Source organism: Monodelphis domestica, chromosome 4, assembly GCF_027887165.1.
Source record: "Monodelphis domestica isolate mMonDom1 chromosome 4, mMonDom1.pri, whole genome shotgun sequence".
Taxonomy (NCBI): Eukaryota; Metazoa; Chordata; class Mammalia; order Didelphimorphia; family Didelphidae; genus Monodelphis; species Monodelphis domestica.
Window position 1 is genome coordinate 390,997,659 of NC_077230.1, and position 19,639 is coordinate 391,017,297.

At 41.5% G+C, this 19,639-nt stretch overlaps 1 protein-coding gene and 1 long non-coding RNA gene across 2 annotated transcripts in view; both read right to left on the minus strand.

The window, feature by feature from the left end:
* The window catches only part of IGSF21 (immunoglobin superfamily member 21), a 447,442-nt gene that overhangs the window by 347,999 nt on the left and 79,804 nt on the right, over positions 1-19,639 (minus strand). The window lies entirely within an intron of this gene.
* The window catches only part of LOC130453894 (uncharacterized), a 62,433-nt gene continuing 60,205 nt past the window's right edge, over positions 17,412-19,639 (minus strand). The window contains exon 2 of the long non-coding RNA XR_008911555.1: positions 17,412-17,590. This is a non-coding gene — a long non-coding RNA (uncharacterized LOC130453894). The remainder of the gene's footprint in view (positions 17,591-19,639) is intronic.

Below are 19,639 nucleotides of genomic sequence, written 5' to 3' on the forward strand. Positions count from 1 at the left end.
TGAAAGGAATCTTAGAACACAAAATGTTCTAAGATGTGGAGTGGACCTTAGAACACAAGAGTCAAAGCAGGAAAGAACCTTCGTGCATAGAATTTGAAAGCTATTTATAGCATAGACTGTCAGACTTGGAAGAAACCTTGGTAGACAAAATGTTAGACCTAGAAGGGTCTTTAGAACAAAGAGTGTCAGTGCTGGAAGAGACTTTAAAGCATAAGAGTATAAGAATGAAGAGGAGCATTAGAATATTCAATATGAGAATTGGAAGGAACTTCATAGTAATAAATGTCATAGTAATAATAAGAGCTGGCATTTCTCTATTGTTCTAAATTTTAAAAAATGCTTCCTGCTATCCAAATATTCTATGAAGTAGGTAGTACCAGTATTAGAATCAACTTGATTCCCTCTCTTAGCCTTCTCCTCCTCTTCTTTACCAGCTGCTTTTCTACCTGGGAAAAACCTCTGCCTTGAGACTATGTCTCCTGATTGGAGGCTCCTTTGCCACAACTACCATTTTAGTAAGGACCTCAGTCATGCTTCATCTCACTCATTCTCTGGACTTTTCTTCCTTGCCTCCCCATGTTCAAGCATTCTTTTATGTGCTGTATCTCCTGTTAGAATGTTAGTTTCTTGGAGGTTAAGTCCTGTCTTGTTTGTCTATATTTGTATCTTCAATGCTTAGTATACTGCCTGTCACATAGTAAATGTTTTATTTAATAAATGCTCTATCTCCCTACCTGTGTAGGAACCTCTGTGTGTGTGTATGTCTTTCAGTCTCTGTTTCTATCTCTCTCTCCCTCCCTTCATATCTATCTACCTGTTTCTCCATCTATCAACCTATTTATAGTTTCTGAAACTGAGGCTGGGGAAATAAAGTGAAATGTTTAATCTATACAGCATTTGACCAGAGACAATGGTTCAGTGTTTCAAAGAATGCTGAACCTAGAAATTTAGATCCTGAGTTCAGCTCCCAGCAGGAGCACTTTTGACCCACTTTTGGGCCTCGGTTTCCTATAAATGAGGGGTTGAACCAGACAGTCTCTAAGACTCCTTCTCACTCAGGATCTAGTATTCCATGAAGCTAGCTAGCCCCATGGTTGCCCTTTCAGCATGCTTTCCTTCCTACTAACTTTCAGTCTAGTAAGTTGGTTGAGCTATTTTGGTCCCAACTACCCTATACTGATAGAACAACTTTCCATTTGTAACTTTGACTTCAGTCCAGATCCTGAGCCCATCTTTAGCAGAGCACAACAAGAAGGGCTGAGTAAACAACTCTTCCTTCACAGTCAGCTTATATTCTTCTATTAAACATTAATGAGGTCCAGGCACTTTGGTTTGGGGAACTTGTATTTATTTTTGTTTTCCTTTCTACGAATTCAGAGAAATGTAGCCATCAGTGCACACTACCCTGGTCATTCCAAAGCCTTATTTATGATTTGGAGAGGCAGAAGTTAATCATCATGCAGGGAGTGGGCCTTATTGATGACCCTCTCCTCCAAGAACCTAGTGCTTTAGAGCAGGGGTCTAAGTGACTCTAGCATCTGGCCTCTTCAAGGATGGGCACAAAAGGTAGAAGCCTAGACTCCCATCACCTTAGGATGGGAAGAAGGGCAGGGGTAGTACAGAATGAGGAGATACAAAGCTGGCCCTCAGTGAAGGTGAGCCTTCTGTACAGGAGCTCCTATTTTCTATCTCAGTCTCAATGCATGGAGCTGGGGAAAGGATTGGCCTCCTTGTTCTGTCTAGATAATCAGTTTTGAGGAAACAAGCTGGAATCCTGCTGCCAGTGAATACCTTTAGAAGGATGTGGCCAATAGGCACTCTGGCTTGGGAAACATTAGGAAGAGGGTTGGGAGAATAAATTCTGGATTGTTGATACTATTGTCCATTGTTAGGGGACTTTGCAATTCACTGTTAGTGCTAAAAGCCCTATCCTTTGGCTTCATGGTAACATGAAGGTGACTTTGGGCTTTGACAGGATGGATCAGCAGGCCCCGAGCTCTGATGCAGCCTACCAAGTATAAATTGCAGACAATGGTCTCCATTAGTTCAGCAACTGGGCTTTGTCTATTTTTTTTTCTATCCCCTAGCATTTCTCTGTAAACAGCAGGTGACTAGTACAGGCTTATTTAATCAGATTAAAGGACTTCTAGAATTGCAAATAACTTCAGAACACAGAAATCCAGGACTTCAATGGATCCTAAAATATAGAACGTAAGAGATCAGAGGTACCTTAGTATATGGGATGTCAGAGTCAGAAGGGGCCCTAAAACATCATGGCGGAGAGGGACCTTAGAACATAGAATGGCAGAGCTTGGAGAGACCTTAGAACGGAGAATGTCAGAGCTGGGAAAGCTCTTAGAAAAGAGAATGTTAGAGATGGAAGAGACCTTAGAACAGAGAATGTCAGGGCTGGGAGAGACCTTAGAACAGAGAATGTCAGAGCTGGGAGAGAGCTTAGAACACAGAATGTCAGAGCTGGGAGAGACCTTAGAACACAGAATGTCAGAGCTGGGAGAGACCTTAGAACAGAGAATGTCAGAGCTGGGAGAGAGCTTAGAACACAGAATGTCAGAGCTGGGAGAGATCTTAGAACAGAGAATGTCAGAGCTGGGAGAGACCTTAGAACAGAGAATGGCAGAGCTGGGAAAATCCTAAGAAGAGAGAATGTCAGAGATGAAAAGGACCTCATAAACAGACAACCCTGGATGTATAAGAATCCTTAGAGATTATGTTGCCCATTGCCTTCACTGAATTAAAATATGGGACCAGCAATGGACTTCATCAGTTCTGATGTCCATACGCCAACTCTGATAAATTAGAAAGAATCAGCATCTGATAATCACTCTTTCCAGTGCCAGAAGCCCTAGAGGACTGATGTCTAAAAGTGATGATATTCTCTTTACAAAGTCTATTCCTTTATGAGATCAATAGCATAAGCATTATCATCTCTATCTCTTGCTGTCCTCATATTCTCCCTCTTCATTTCTGCCTTCTGACTTCATTTAACTTCTAGCCAAAATTCCATTTTCTACAGGAAGCTCTTCTCAACTCCTCTTAGGTCTATTTCCTTCCTTTTAAAATTATTTACCATTTTCCCTATATATACTTTGTATATATTTGTTTGCTTGGTGTCTTGTCCATTAGACTGTAAGCTCCTTACAGTCAAGAACTGTCTTTTGTCTCTTTTTGTATTCCTAGAACTTAGCCCATAGTAAATGTATAATAATGAGATGAGAGACTTAAGTCTCTTTTTTGGGAAGTGACTCATAAGAGGATGGGGTTTGGGATTCACACTCTAGAACACTTTCTATTCTAAAAAGCACTTTCTCCTCTATATCATATATGTCAAATGTTCCTTTCCTCAGATAATGGCCAGCTCTTTTAGATGATGAGGGGAAGGAGGCCTTCCTGAACTGGATCTTTGTGGAGAAGCTTACATTTTTATCGGAAAAAAGAAACAGTGGACAGTCGATGCCAGAAACTGGTCAAGATCAATGGAATACGGTGGCCTGGAGGAGTAGGTAACAGTAGCAGACGAGTACCTGGGCCCCACATCTGACAAACCTCCACATGAATTATTTGGTAAACAGTGTACTGGATTTGGAGGAGGGAAGATCTGGGTTTGAGCCCTCCCTTTGACATTGGCTAGCTGTGTGATCACAGGGCAGTCATTTAATTTCTCTGAGCCTCAGTTTCCTTATCTGTGAAATGGGGATGACAGTAATGTGCATCTCATACAATTAGTTTGAGACTCAAATATTTTAATGCATTAAAAGTGCTTTGCTAGCTTTCCAGATGCTAATAATAATGGCAGTTCTATCTACTACACAGTAATACAGATCTGCAGTCATTATGCTCCCAGGTGCCCCTCTCCTCACAAGGTAACTTGGGTACCAGAGTTGGAGAGGTGCATGGGATTGGAGCTGAGCAACACTTGGATGTTGCCAACTCTTTTTATTTATGCAACAATATGTGTGTTCAGGGGGCTGCTAAGTCCTTAAGCTGCCCAGGACCAGCCATAAAGACCTACATATATCACTGTGAATTCCTTTCCTAGGTCGTTTAAAAGAATGAGAGGTGACTTAATAGCTGCCTTTACGGGTTATTATATAGAACTTAGTGGCTGGATACTCTCCATTCAGGACAGAACAAGGAGAAATGGTTTGAAATAGAGCTACAAGGGACTTGGATTAGACACCCAACCCTCTGCCTGGTATTGTTTCCATATTCCTCTGCCCAAAGGCAGGGCTGGACCAGAAGAACCCTTGAGAACCATTTAACCTGAAGTAAGTCTTCCCAAACTACTGACTTTAAGATGGATCTCCTAAGTTAGGGGAAAAGCACTGACAGGAGAGGACAGCTCAGCTGAATCTTGCGTCTTAAATTTACTGGCTATATAATCATGGGAATGCCATTTAATTTCACTAAGCCTCAGTTTTATCATCTGTAAAAATAGAGACAATAATTGAGTTTAACTTTTAGGAAAAATAAAGGGATTAAATGAGATAAATTTTGGAAAGTGCTTTAACAAACCTCAAAGCATCAAATAACCACCAGCTAATTGGATATGTCATTGCTGTTACTGTTGTTTGTACAGCTTTGGACACTCAGTCTCTCAAAAACTCCTTTACTTTGTTGGATCACCCTTCTTCTGTTACTTCCTTCTTTCTTTTAAACTCATTCCTTTCTTTCTTCTTCCCTTCCTACTTTTCTTGCCTCCCTCCCTCCTTCCTTCCTTCCTTCTTTGAACTGATCTTCCTTCCTTCTGACCTTCCTTCTTTCCTTTAAACTCCCTTTCTTCATCTCTTCCTTCCTTTCCTTCCTTTCTTGAACTAATACTCCTTCCTCCTCCAGTCCTTCCTTCTTTCCTTGAATCTCCCTTCCTTCCATCCTTGCTTTCGTTTACTTTGTTCTTAATTGAACTTTTTTCTTTCCTCCTTCCCTTCCTACTATCCCTCTTTCCTTCCCTATCTTCCCTTCTTTTTCTTTCCTTGAACTTTTCATCTTTTTTTCTTTCATTTCTTCTTTTCTTCCATCCTTCCTTCCTTCCTTTTCTCCCCCTTTGTCTCTACCTCTCTGTATATCTCTGTTTGTCTCTCAACATCTTTACCTCATCTCTCGTAGGGCAGAGACATCAATCTCACTAATAATGGTCTCACTTCCATAGATTCCGAACACTGAAATTCCTCTTCCTAGTTATAATGTCTAATCTTGCAATCTTCCCTATTCTCTTAGCTGCTGCCCTAATTGTGATGAATATATACATTAAAATGCTTCTTAGGTGACTCCCCTCAGTAGACCTTAAGCTTCTTGAAGGCCAGAACTATCCCATTTTTTGTCTGTATCCTTTGTGCCTAGAATAGAATAATTGCTTAATACACACTTGTGGTTGAATGACTCAGTTGCTGAAAAGGGAGAAGGCAAAAGGAAGGAATGGGAAGAGAATTCAAAACTGAGAGCTGGAAGGCTTAATATCCTTCTAATGGACACAATGGCAATCCCTGACTTCTCCATTTGGACCATTATCTCCATCTCTTCCCATCCAGAACCTCAGATTCTATCCTGGGAACCCAGGTTCTGACAAGTGAATTTCTTGCCTTACGATATAGGCTCCAAGCTTCTGTCTCACTTTCATCCATTTTATTGGAGCATCCTCTCCTCTGCTTCCCAGATTCCCTAAAATATAAATTCCTTAAAGTCAGGGACTATCTTACTTACTTGTATTTTTATATTGGTGCAGGTGGTTGTACAGTGAATAAAGCACTGAATCTGGTGTCAAGAAGACTTGAGTTCAAATCTAACCTTGGACACATACTAGCTGTATGACTTTGGGTAAGTAATTTAATAATGTCAGCTCTATTTGCCTTAGTTTCCTCAATTGTAAAATGCGAAAAGTAATAGTATCTACCTCCCAGGATTGTTGTGTGAATCAAATGAAATAAAATTTGTAAAATGCTTAGCATATAGTAGGTGCTACATAAATATTAGCTATTATTATTATTATATAATCTGATTATTAATAATACATTTTATTATTATATATCTGTGCCTAAGCTTCCTCATCATTATCATCCCCAGTGTTTAGTAATGTGATTAGCCCATAGTAAGTACTTAATCAATGTTATTTCTATCTATCTATCTATCTATCTATCTATCTATCTATCTATCTATCTATCTATGATGCCTCTAGAGCAGGAGAGAAAAGGAGACTGAACAAGGAAGGTGGGGGAGAAATTGTGAGAGAGAGAAGAATGTGGAGGAAAATAGAGGAGGATGAGGAGAGGATAAGGAGAATGGAAAGAGAAATAAAATAAGAGGGGAAAGGGGAGGAAAAGAAGGAAGAAGAGAAAGGAGAAAAAAGGAAGAGGATGAGGAAGTAGAGGAGGAGAATAAAGGAGGAAGAAGACAAGGAAAAAGAAAAAGAAGAATAGGAAAGGAGGAAAGGTGGTTTTGAGTGAAAAGTGAGAGAGAAGGTGAAGTGGGGAAAGAGAGAGTGGAGCCAGAAGATAGGGCCAGTTTCTCCAGATGGGAATATGAACCAATAATAAGTATGGGGAACTGCAGTAAACAGTTTTGTATATACCAAGCGCCCCAGGCTGTCCAAGTATTATGATTCTGGGTAACAGTATTTTCCACTTGCAGAAACCTTTGTGGACATTTTTATTCCTCCTTCCCACTAACCCCAGAGGGGGTAGGTTAGTGGTGTTCTCCCTCTATACCAAACATGAAGCTTACTAATGATTTTGCCGGGAGGCTGGAGGTATGCAAATCTATTTCATGAATACTGAGTAGGTCTGAGGACCAGGACCTTATGTCCTCCATGTAGGTGCATTTAAAGAGACTTCTCTTGGGTAACTCAGTGGATTGAGAGTCAGGCTTAGAGACTGAGGAGGTCCTAGGTTCAAATCTGGCCTGAGACACCTCCTTTCTGGGTGACCCTGGGCAGGTCACTTAATTCCCATTGTCCAGCCTTTACCACTCTTCTGCCTTAGAACCAATACATAGTAGTGATTCTTAGATGGAAGGTAAGGGTTTAAAAAGAAAAAAAAAAGACTTCTCTTTAGAGAGATGGAGAAACTGAGGCACAACTGATTAAGGAAATCAAATTGTAAACTGAAGTGAAAAGAATTATATGGATCAAATCCCAGCTCTGTAACCTGTGTGACCTTGGTCAAGTAATTTCTTAGTCTCAGTTTCTCTTTATAAAATTCAAGGATGGGCATAGCTCAGTGGATTGAGAATCTAGCTCAGTGGATTGAGAACCAGGCCTAGAGACGGGAGGTCCTAGATTCAAATCTGGCCTTAGACACTTCCCAGCTGTGTGACCCTGGGCAAGTCCCTTGACCCCCATTGCCTAGCCCTTACCACTCTTCTGCCTTGGAGCCAATACACAATATTGACTCTAAGACGGAAGGTGAGGGTTTAAAAAAAAATTCAAGGATGGGAGCATTTTAATCTAAATGGTGAAGATCTATGGCCTAGTAGGTCACAATCAATCCAATTCAACAAATACTTAGTAAGAATTTAATGAGGGGGGAAGCTGGGTGGCTCAGGGGATTAAGAATCAGGCCTGGAGATAGGAGGTCCTAGGTTCAAATCTGACCTTAGACACTTCCCAGCTGTGTGACCCTGGGCAAGTCACTTAACCCCCATTGCCTAGCCCTTACCACTGTTCTGCCTTGGAACCAATATACAGTATTGATTTCAAGATGGAAGGTGAGGATTTTTTAAAAAGAGTAGTTAAGCACTGAGTATAGTAACTATTTGGAGTGGAAGGTTAGTTAAGGTTTAGATGGCATGCCCCTTCCTGCCCTCCAAGGAGTTGGAGTTTCACTCCAGGGTCTGCCATAGGTTCCCACGGCTGTAGGTAAGATTACCAGGTCAGCAATTCTGGATTAAAACCTTGGAATATTAAATATGTTTTAACCATTCTGTCATAATGATAGAGAGCGATCCTTTTAAGTCAGGAAAACCCATGTTCAAATCCTGCTTCAGAAACACACTACCCCAATGCACCTTACAATCCAATAAAGGGAGCAGGTGGGGGCAAGTAGAAGGAGTCAGACAAATAGTTCTAGGGAAATTTGAAAAGGGAGAGGTTTTTATCTGAGGTGTCAGAGAAGATTTCAAGAAGGCATGGGTCAGGTCTTTAAACTGGATCTTGAAGGAATAGGAGTTAGATTTAGTTTTGGATTCTGACTCTCTCGAAGACAATCGGTGAGGTTGTCATTCAGTTTCTCTATCAGTTTCCTGACTGTAAAATGGGGTTCCTTCTTATATCCTGTAATTCTTTAATTGATGTAAGTAGAAAGGAGGGGGAAGTTTGCTCCAGATATAGTAAGTAGACAGCCTGAGTCAATTTGTGAACATGGGAAAGTAAGGACCAGATGGGGAAATATTAAACAGCTCAGCTTGGGCTGAATGTAGAAAGTTTATAAAGAAGCAGAGTGATTTAAGGCTAGAGTCCAGGACCCAAATGGGAAGAGGAGAAGTTCCTGATGTCCAGCACTCTGACCAGCCATTAGGGTGGGAGAGGGAAGAATTCTCCTTTCCCCTCCTTTTCCTTGTGGAAATCTTGAGAGCACTTCTAGTAGCCTTTATCAGAACCAAGGGCAAAGATGAGAAGAAGAAATCATGACTTGGGACTAGAAATAATCTTTTCCTTAAAATTATGAGATTGCTTGACTTTCAAATCTGCCGGGACTAGAGAAGACAGCTCCTCTGATGCTCCCAAACTATAAATCAATCAATATATAAGGATATTATTATAAGAACTCCAAACTTGGATTTGTCCCATGGTCAATCCAGTCTATGATATCTTCTTTGATAGAGAACCAAAGGATTTCTTAGAAGGGAAGAATTGGATTGTTCTTAAATAAAAAAGAAAGAACACAGACCTGGAAGTCAGCAGAGGGGAGACATTAGTCCTACTCAATATGCAATGTTGAATGAGTCATGTCAAATCTCTGGATTAGAATAAATGGGAACTGAAGGTCTTTCCTACCTATGACATCCTGTGTTCTTAGGGCCCTCCCTCCTCTGACATTTCATGTTCTAAGAGCCCTTCCAAATCTCACATCCTATATTCTTTTTTTTTTATTTATTGAGTGTTTATTATGGAGAAAGGACTCTCACAAATTGTTGATATAGTTAGAATGGTGGATGACAATAACAATGAATCTGGAAAACATTAAATTTTTACATTTGAAATCTAAACAATAGCCTTGTTACTTTGTTCCAAGCTACATCCTATATTCTAAGGGCCCTCCCAGCTCTGCTACTCTATATTCTAAGGTCTTCCTCAGCTCTGACATTCTGTGTTCTGAGGTCCCTCCCAGCTCTGACATCCAGTGCTCTCATGGCCCTCTCAGCTCTGCTATTCTGTGTTCTAAGGCCCCTTCTGGTTCTTATTATCTATGTATTTAGCTCCCTCCCTTCCTCCTTTCAGTTACAACATGTATGATTCTAGAGATATCCATAGCCACCTGCTATGGATCCATTATCCAGGGATTTATTAGATATTATTATATTGTTAGGCAATACTCTGTCTTGGGAGTAATGAACTACAGGGCTTTACTCTGCACTGTAAAACAAACCAAATCAGATTGGTTCAACATTTAAAAAAAAATCAATGCCTGAAACTCAAGCCACAGAAGGTTTGCTGATCCAATTTGTGAACGATATATTGCTGGGAGGACAGGAGAGCTGAGACGTTGAATGATAAAGTCAAATTTCAAAAAGATCGTGAAAGGTTGAAATAATGAGCTAAAGCCAACAAGACAATATTAAAGAGGAACAAATAGTAAGTTCTACATTTAGATTCCAAAAAATTAATTATCCAAGTGGAGAAGGACTAAGGCCCAGCTTGACTGATGTTTGTATGAAAGAGAAGTGGGAGAATTAGTTGACCATGAGTCAAGAGTGGGGCATGATTGCTTAAAAATCTAATTTCGTCTTTGGTGACATTGAAAGCAGGACAGTGAAGATTAGATTAAAGAAGTGACTGAGACCATGTGGCCTGACCATTGCAGTAGATAGCAGAACTAAGGCTCCTTCTAGCTTTGAAATGACATTATATAGAAAGGCATCTGGGTGGCTCAGTGGAGAACCAGATCTGGAGATGGGTGCTCCTAGGTTCAAATCTGACCTCAGACACTTACTAGCTGTGTGACCCTGAATAAGTCTCTTTACCCTGTTTGTCTCAGTTTCTTCATCTGCAAAATGAAGCCAGAGAAGGAAGTGGCAAACCACTCCATCATCTTTCACCAAGAAAACCAAAAAAGGGGTCATGAAGCGTTGGATAGCTGAACAACATTTCTATTGTACATAAAGACAGCCCTTTCATTCCTCATCAGAGAAAGTAAACCAACCTGGCGGGCCATGGACCCAAGTCAAGTCTGTAGTTCTAATATCCTTAGATAGTTATTGCTTCTGGTTTGGGGAGATACCAGGAGATCAACTCTCTCTTCTCAACCCAGCAGAAGGAATTTGGAAATGACTTAATAACTTTTTTTAATGGTGGAATAAAAACAAAAAGAAATCAATAAACAAAGAGGGGGGCAAGCTCTAAGGAGTAGTACTAGGATCAATGGATGGATGTTAGAAGAGGCATATTTCATCTCAAAATAAGGAAGCACTTCCTAGAGCAATTTTCTTGGGGAAATTGATTGCCTTAATAACTAATGGCATCCATCTTATTTGTTCATATGAAGTCTGGATGTGTCCTACCCTAGGATGTCCAAGAACAGATTATTTCCCTGGGCAGGAGGATAGACTGGAAAAATTCCACAGTTTCTTTCAGCTTTAAGGTTCTCTGAACCAATGAAGCTGAAACTCCTTGGCCAAGCAGGGAAGATCCTCCATCTGCTGGCTTCCATTCCTCTTATATATGGTCTGTTGGCTCCAGACAGGCCATCTTCCACTCCATTCCTTGTAACCTTGCCAGCTGGTCTCCACAACCAGACCTCTCACACCATTCCTCCCTTGCAATGTACTCTTGCTGCCTTCTAGCAATCATCATTCTTTAATAACTGGAGAAGGGAGGGAGGGAGGGAAGGAGAGAGAGAGAGAGAGAGAGAGAGAGAGAGAGAGAGAGAGAGAAACCAACAGTTTCACTACTAATACATATCACCACTGAAAGGAATCCATAACATGACACACCAAACAAGTGATTGTTCAGCTTTGGAGTAAGGATCTCCAGTGAGGTGGAAGTCATTACATTCTGAAGTAGTCCTTGGGGAAAGCTTAATTGTTAGCAAGTTTGGATTTTTCCCCCTTGACATCAAGTCTAAATGAGTTTCCTTCCATCTTCTACCCATTGTGCTTGGTTCTTTCATCTAGGGGTTGAGCAGAACAAAGCTAATTTCTTCTCCATGTGAAAATCTTGGGAGAGATATTGGTGCAGTGGAAAGAGCACTGGCTTCTGAGTCAGAAGGTCTGGGTTCAACTCTTGCCTCTGCCACATTTTACTTGTGTGGCCTTGGGCAAGTCATTCTTCTCCTATATAAAATGAGGAGAGTAAGTTAAATGATCCTCCCAAGCCTGAGAGTTTATGAAATACTTGAACATTACTCTCATGACTTCTTCCCCCACCAAGGTTTCTCTTCTCTGAACTAAAAGTGCCATTTCTACATCAAGTCAATGAAGCATTTATTAAGCACCAACTATGCTAGGCACTATGCTGAACCTTGGAGATGAAAAGAATGGCAAAACCACTCCTACCCTTCAGGGAGCTTAGAATCTAAAGGGAGAGACAACATGCAAAGAACTAAATACAATGAGGATGCAGATAAGATAAATTGGATATCAGCTAGGAGGAAATGTACTGTTCTTCTATAGTCTTCTTCCTCTCAATCCAGGGGTCTTTTTACTAGGGCAAAGTGACTGCCCAAGTAGGGATAGGGTTAGTGGCTGGACCTACGATTTAATTGATGTTAGAGAACTCCCCTGGATGAGCTTAGAAGTAATCTTATATGGTGTAACCAATATATTATATAATCATTTATTTAAAAGGTATAATTAATATGATCAATTATATCGATTATAATAAGTAATAATCAATATGTTATATGCTCAATATAGTATATATCAATGGTAAGGCATAATCAATAAGGCCCTTTGTAACCAATTCATAGCCTTAGAGACTCATCTAGAGTGCTAAGAAGTAAAAGGCATTGCTGAGGATTACTCAGCCAAGAACTGACCCCTGGTTTTCTTGGCTCTGTGGCCAGCTGGCTGAGCACCTACTGTTTTCAATGCCTTTGGCATGTGGCTTAATGCTAGGCAAAGAGTAAATGCTCTATCATTGATTGGAGGGAATGTAGGTTTCTCCTAAAGTCAACCTGTTTACATGTGGTTATGAAGCCTCTCCTAGGCATGTTCTTCCTTTCCTAATACTAAGATTCTAGACAGACCTTAACACTCAGAGATGTCATTTATTCCTCTTCAGATATCCTGGGGCAGGTTAGTTCTTAAGCTTCTCACATGTTTCCTCTTATAAATGGTCAGGGTGCTTGGTCTAAGCTCTTTGGAGAACAAAGAAGCTTCCTCAGCCTTTTGTTGGTGTCTGAAGCAGACAGGGAAGTGCAGTCACGGAAGGTAAATGAGAGTTGGAATTCTGGAATGGGATCCATTATTGAGATAATCCCCATATTCTTTCTCTCATGAGAGCTGCAAGATTAAGAGCTTGTATTCACTGGAAATGGCCAAGAAAAGGCTGGAGGACCAATTGTTGGAGGCATCTGTGCACTGAAAAGTAGATTGGACTAGATAATCTTGGAGGTATTTTCTAACTTTCAAAATCTCCTATCTTTGACATTCTCTGTTCTAAGCTCCCTCCCAGCTCTGATAGTCTCTGTTCTAAGGTCTCTCCCAGCTCTGACATTCTCTGTTCTAAGGTCTCTCCCAGCTCTGACATTGTCTGTTCTAAGGTCTCTCCCAGCTCTGACATTCTCTGTTCTAAGGTCTCTCCCAGCTCTGACATTCTCTGTTCTAAGGTCTCTCCCAGCTCTGACATTCTCTGTTCTAATTTCTCTCCCAGCTCTGACATTCTCTGTTCTAAAGTCTCTCCCAGCTCTGACATTCTTTGTTCTAAGCCCCTCCCAGATCTGACTGTCTGTGTCCTAAGGTTTCTCCCAGCCATGACTTTCTGGGTTATAAGGGCCTTCCCATATAATGGTCTTTCTCCTATAGTCCCTTTCACCTTTAACATTCTATGTTTCAAAGGTTCCAGGTCAGGCATTTTATAATCCCTTGAGGGTAAGGCTGTGTCCTTCATTTATGCATAAACACTTATAAAGCTCCTACTGTGGGTAAATTCTTGTCCTATGGGTTCATCAGGAAGTAAGGTATAGTACCTGGTCCCTTCCTTTGGGGATCAGGAGACTTGATTAAGAAGACAAGACATAAATAAGAGAGAAGTTAAATGGAAACATTGGAGAAAAATAATAGCTGAATACAAGAGAACAAGAGATGTCACTGAGAAGTCCATGATTAATTGCTGAATGTATAGGACAAACACCAAGTACCAAGAAAATCCTGGGGAAAGCGAGATTGGTACTGGAGCCCAGGAGACAGGCTTCCTGGAGGGTGAGGGACTTGAAGTCAGTCTTAAAGACCCAATCATGTTTTGGGAGGGGATGGAGGGGTGAGATAAGGCAATGCTTAGAAAAGCAGAGAGAACAATGAAAACAAGAGAGCATAAGTCAAGTTTGGGGCAGAGACAGGATGGTGAGTTTCACTTGAACTGGAGAAGGGAATAGGAGGGACTGGGGGGTTCAAAGGATTAAAGATTGAGAGCAGCAAAGGGCCAACTTCCTCCTTTATAGAAAAAGCAAGTGAGACTGGGGGAGAAGGGCTGTTAAGTACCTTCTAATGGGCAGAGTTGGAACCAAACCAGTGTTTTCTGATTCTAAAATTCCAAACCCTTTCTCTCCACTATATGATAAACTCTCTCAAGTAATTGAGGATGAGGCTTAAAACGTTGATAAGGACAGCACCCTATGGTTTTATATAAACTGCTCTTCAATTGTTAGTTAATAAGCAAGCATTTCATAAATGACTGCTGTATTACAGACACTGTGCTAGGCACTAGTAGATAAATATGGTAAGAATATCAATAAGAATAACTAGCATTTGCATTATACTTTAAGGATTGGGAAACTCTTTAGAAGTATAATCTTACTTTAGCCTCACAACAGCACTGAAAAATAGGTTCTATTTGTTTCCTCATTTTAGAGATGAAGAAACTGAGGCAGATAGAGGTTAAGTGGCTTGCCCAGGGTCACATAGCTAGTAAATATCTGAGCAGGATTTGAACTGAGGTCTGTCCAACTCCAGATCCAACATTTTATCTATTGTACCACCTAGTTACTTCAGCTGGAAAGGCTCTTTGAATATTGTCAGAGCTGAGAGGACCCTTAGAACACAGAATGTCAGAGCTGACAAGAGCTTTAGAACTTAGAATATAAGATCAATGAAGAGCCCTTAAAGCACAGACTGTAAAAACTGAGAAGGATCTTAGAACACAGTACCTTCCTTCAAGGAGCTCACATTTGGGGGGGGCGGGGATGAGGAGGGTGAAGGAATAGAAATATAGAAACATATATTTATGTAAATACTTATCCATATCTATATCTCCCAAAAGAGATAGAGAGATCTACTACAAGGTAATCTTAGAGGGGAAGGCACTAGTAGTTAGTCGGGTAGTGGGACTAGGAAAATTTCTTGCATAAGGTGATATTTGAGTGGATTCTTTTTTCTTCCTAAAATCAATCTTTTTTTTCCAATTCCAAATTCCCTCCTTCCTTATCCTCTCCCCCACTCATTGAAAAGGCAGGAAAATCAAAACTTATAACATATATATCTATATAATTATGCAAAACAGATTTCCACGTTATCTTTGTTCAAAAACCAATGTTAATAAGAAAAAAATAAAGAGAAAAATATATGCTTCGATCTATACTCTGGGTCCATCACCTTATTTCTATCAGATATTTCATCATGCGTTTTTGGAATTGTGGTGGGTCATCATGTTGATGACAGTCGTTAAGTCTTTCACAATTGATATTTACAATGTTTCTGTTACTGTGTAAATTGTCTTCCTGGTTTGGCTCACTGAACTTTGTAACAGTTCATCCAGGTCTTCCTAGGTTTCTCTGAGGCCATCCCTTTCATCATTTCTCATAGTACAACAGTTTTCTATTCCATTCATATACATAACTTGTTCAGCCATTCCCTAGTTGATGGACATCCTCTCAATTTCCAATTCTTTGCCAACACAAAAGAGCTGCTATTAATATTTTTGTACATCTGGGTTATTTTCCTCTTTCTTTGATCTCACTGGGGACATAGAACTAGTTGCCGCATTGCTGGGTCAAAGGGTATGCACAGTTTAATAGCTTTTTGGGCAGAATTTCAAACTGCTTTTCAGAATGGTTGGACCAGTTCACATATCTGAGCAGATTCTTAAACAAAGCCAGGGATACTAAGAAGTTAAGGTAAGGAGAAAAAGCATTCAAGGAATGGATTGGAGCCAGTGCAAAAGGCATGGAGACAGGAGGCAGAGTATTAGACATGAGGAATGGCAAGTCGATCCAATGAGAACATATTTATAAAAGCACTTAGCACAGTGCCTGGCACTTTGGACAGCTAGGTGGCATAGTATATAGTGTGCCAGGTCTGAAATCAAGAAGTTTGGGGTTTAAATCTTGTGTTTTAATCTTTTTAAAGCTTCCCTAAGACTTTTGGTAGGGCAGCAAAATGCTGCTATTATGCATAGAGCACTGGACCTTAAGTCAAGATGACTAATCTTTCTGAGTTCAAATCCAGCTGTGTGGCGCTGGGCAAGTCACTTAACCCAATTTGCCTCAGTTTCCTCATCTGTCAAATAAGTTGGAGAAGAAAATGCCAAACCACTCCAGTATCTTTGCCAAAGAAACCACAATCAGTATATGTACACGTATAATATGCATTTATTTCTGAAGAATCAGACAAGACACAAACAACTGAACAATAGCAACAAGACTTTTGACACATCCTGTATCTGGTGTTTTAGAATGCTCCCAACCTTTGTTATTAATGTTCTTATTTGATAGCTAATCCCTGTGAGGGAAGTATGCTAGGCATTATTAGCCCCATTTTACAATTAAGGAAACAAGTTCAGAGAGGTTGAACATTCTACCTGTGGTCACACAGCCAGTAAGTGTTAGGAGTAAGTTCTGAACCTAGGTTGTTTTTTGGACTCCAAGTCAAATGTGTTTTCCACTACCTCAAAAGGACCTCTCTGAGTTTGCCTCATCTACTTTGCTCTCACATTTCTTCTTCCCTTTGCCATTCACAGAGATCTTTCTTTTCAAAAAGGGCAAGAGCTCATTCCATGTTACAGATGAGAAAACTGAGGTTCAAAGTGCCTTTCCTGGTGTTGTGAAGCTACTTAAGTGGTAAGAAGAGGTGGGGCTTGATCTCCTGAAATCAAATCCAAGGCCTTCTTCACTACAAAGAGATCTTCTGTTCCTCTGCTCACAAATGCATATACACCAGCTCACCTGCCAGTACTCAGGAAGCCTTAATTGATCACTAAGGGATATCTACTGAGAGCCAAGCCCTGACCTAGACCCTGGAAATGTACCTAGGACATTAAGAAAGTACAGGGAAAATGGCCTTTGTCTTGAAGAAACTGACAGTCTCAGATCCCCGATTCACATAAATGGCAGGAATCCCCCCTCCTTCCTTCCCACCCCCATCATTGCCAACATGGGCTGGGTCATAGAGTAGGTGTTGAACCTTTACAAACTATTGGAATTCTGCATCAAATCTGTGAGGGAGACAAGCCTGTCAAGGGAGGCTTCCTATGGAACTGTGATGGCGAACCTGTGGCAGCTCATGCCAAAGAGGATTCCAGGTGCCCTCTCTGTGGGCCATGTGCCATTACCCGCCAGAGTTAGTAACAAGAAAGGCAGAGGGACTCTGGCGGAGCTACTCCCTTCCCCCACTCCACCACACCTGAGGACATTTTTTCACTTCACCTGCCCCTCTGCCCAGCAGCCCAGTGGGAGTGCTTTCTACCTTCCCTTTCTGGGGTAAATGGGAGGTGGTGGCACAGCACAAGATCTGGGGGGTGGGTGGGCATGGCACACAGTCTCTAAAAGGTTTGTCATCACTGCTATAGGAGAAGAATCCAGGTGAGCTGCCCCTAGCAAATAGAGACCCCAGATTCCTTAGGAAAGGCCATGTGCCAGGTGGGTGGAAATCAACCTGTGTGGATGCTGAGTAAAGAGGACATTAACACGCAGACCATACAATTAAGCCTAAGTAATTAAAATTCATCTTCCTTCCTACCACACGGTATTAAAGTACAAACACTTAATTATATGCCTCTTACCTCACTGATTTGCATAAATGGGAAGAAACACTTAGTGGCCGCACCTTTAATTAGTACTGATGTGTGCTCAGCAGCCTGTTGGAGGCTCTGGAGGGGATGAAAGGCGGGGTCTGGGAGATGGCCAGGTGGTTGTGTAGAAGCTGCCAAAGCCAGGCCATCATGTGGTCATCAGGCATGGTATCTGGCTGAGGAAAGCACTGTCCTAGGTACCTTGGTGGATATAGAAAGAGGAGACAGTCCTTGGCCTCAGGAAGTCCAAAATTTCCTAGTCTGATAGGAGAGACAGTCCCTGTTGTCATGAAGCCCCCAGGCTAATGGTGGAAACATAGTCGCTAATCTTAGAGAGTCTCCTGTCAGAGGAGGTGAAAACACAGTTTCTAAACTCAAGGACCTCCAGTCTAATATAAGATACAATTCCTACTCTCAGGGTGGCGCCAGTCAAACAAGAGAAACACAGTGGGGCACTGTGGGTGGATCAGTGGATAGAGCACCAAACTTGGCCTCAGACACTTCCCAGCTATGCAACCCTAGGCAACTCACTGAAGCCCAATTGCCTAGTCTTTACTGTTCTTCTGCCTTGGAACTGATACTTAGTATTGATTCCAAGACAGAAGGTAAGGATGAGGGGGGAGGGAAGGAGGGGAAGGGAGGAAGGAGGGAAGGGAGGAAGGAGAAGAAGAAAGAAGAAGAAGGAGAAGGAGAAGAAGGAGAAGAAGAAGGAGGAGAAGGAGAAGGAGAAGGAGAAGGAGAAGGAGAAGAAGGAGAAGAAGAAGGAGGAGAAGGAGAAGGAGAAGGAGAAGGAGAAGGAGAAGAAGAAGAAGGAGAAGGAGAAGGAGAAGAAGAAGAAGAAGAAGAAGAAGAAGAAGAAGAAGAAGGAGAAGGAGAAGGAGAAGGAGAAGGAGAAGGAGAAGGAGAAGGAGAAGGAGGAGAAGGAGGGGGGGGGGGAGACAGAGCCAGCAAGCTCAGGAAGTCTTCTGTTGGATAAGGAAAACACAGTTCACACTTTCAATCCAATGAGGAAAATAGAGCCCTGATTGTGGAAGTTTCCAAGCTAAAGACCTAGACACAGTTATTGCCCACAGAAAGTTTGAAGTCTGATATGGGAGACCATGAGACAAACTCTCTTCATTCAGTGAGTCTCTAGACCCACTTGTTCACTTGCCCTTGTTGACTTGACACTTGTTAAAGACTGACGATAGAGAGGGACAGGAGGTCAGGTTTAGACTTGGAATTTCATTGGTAAGTACGTGGTATTGAGGAAAGATAGTCTAATCTGTTTACCAGTAGAGCTAAGTAGGCTGGGAAATAGAAGGGTCCCTGCTGGCCACATATTGACTTCATTTTTAATATGTTATGTATGTTTTGTTGGACTTTTATTTATTTTGTTAACTATTTCTCAATTACATTATTAAAAAAAAAAACAACCTTACCTTCTGTCTTGGGATTTATACTGTGTATGGGTTCCAAGGCATTAGAGGGGTAAGGGCTAGGCAATGGGGGTTAAGTGACTTGCCCAGGGTCACACAGCTGGGAAGTGTCTGAGGTCAGATATGAACCCAGAACCTCCCATCTCTAGATCTGGCTCTCCATCCACTGAGCCACCCAGCTGCCCTCTTCCCAATTAAATTTTCATCTGGTCTCAGGCTCACTCAGGATTATTTGGAGACGGCACCTATTTTAGAGAGGATTCTTAGTCAAATACAGGGGGTCTAGAGCATCTTTGGAAGCCCTTCCATGTCTAAGATTTTATGATTCTCGTAAGATCCTAGACTTCAAGCTGGAAGAGACCTTGGAATTCATCCCCACCCTGCTCCCTTTACAGGAAGGAAAGCTGAAGCCAGGAAAGGTTAATTGTCACACAGTTATGAAGTGCCTGAGGCAGGATTTGGACCAGGCCCCCTGATTTCCGAATCTACTGGGGGTATTTCCACTATAAAGTGGGCTGTGGTAGCTAGGCCTGGAGCCAGGAAGGCTCATCTTCCTAAGTTCAAATCTGGCTTCAGAAACATATAGCTATATGACCCTGGGTCAGTCATTTCACCCTGTTTGCCTCAATTTCCTCATCTATAAAAGGAACTGTAGAAGGAAATGGCAAACCACTCCAGTATCTTTGCCAAGAAAACCCTCAGATGGGGTCACAAAGAGTCAGATATGACTGAACAACAACAACCACTGTAAAACAATGATTTAGAGATGCAGTGGGAGAGAGAGTTGGACAAGGAGTCAGGAAGACAAGGGTTCAAATTCCACCCCCAACAC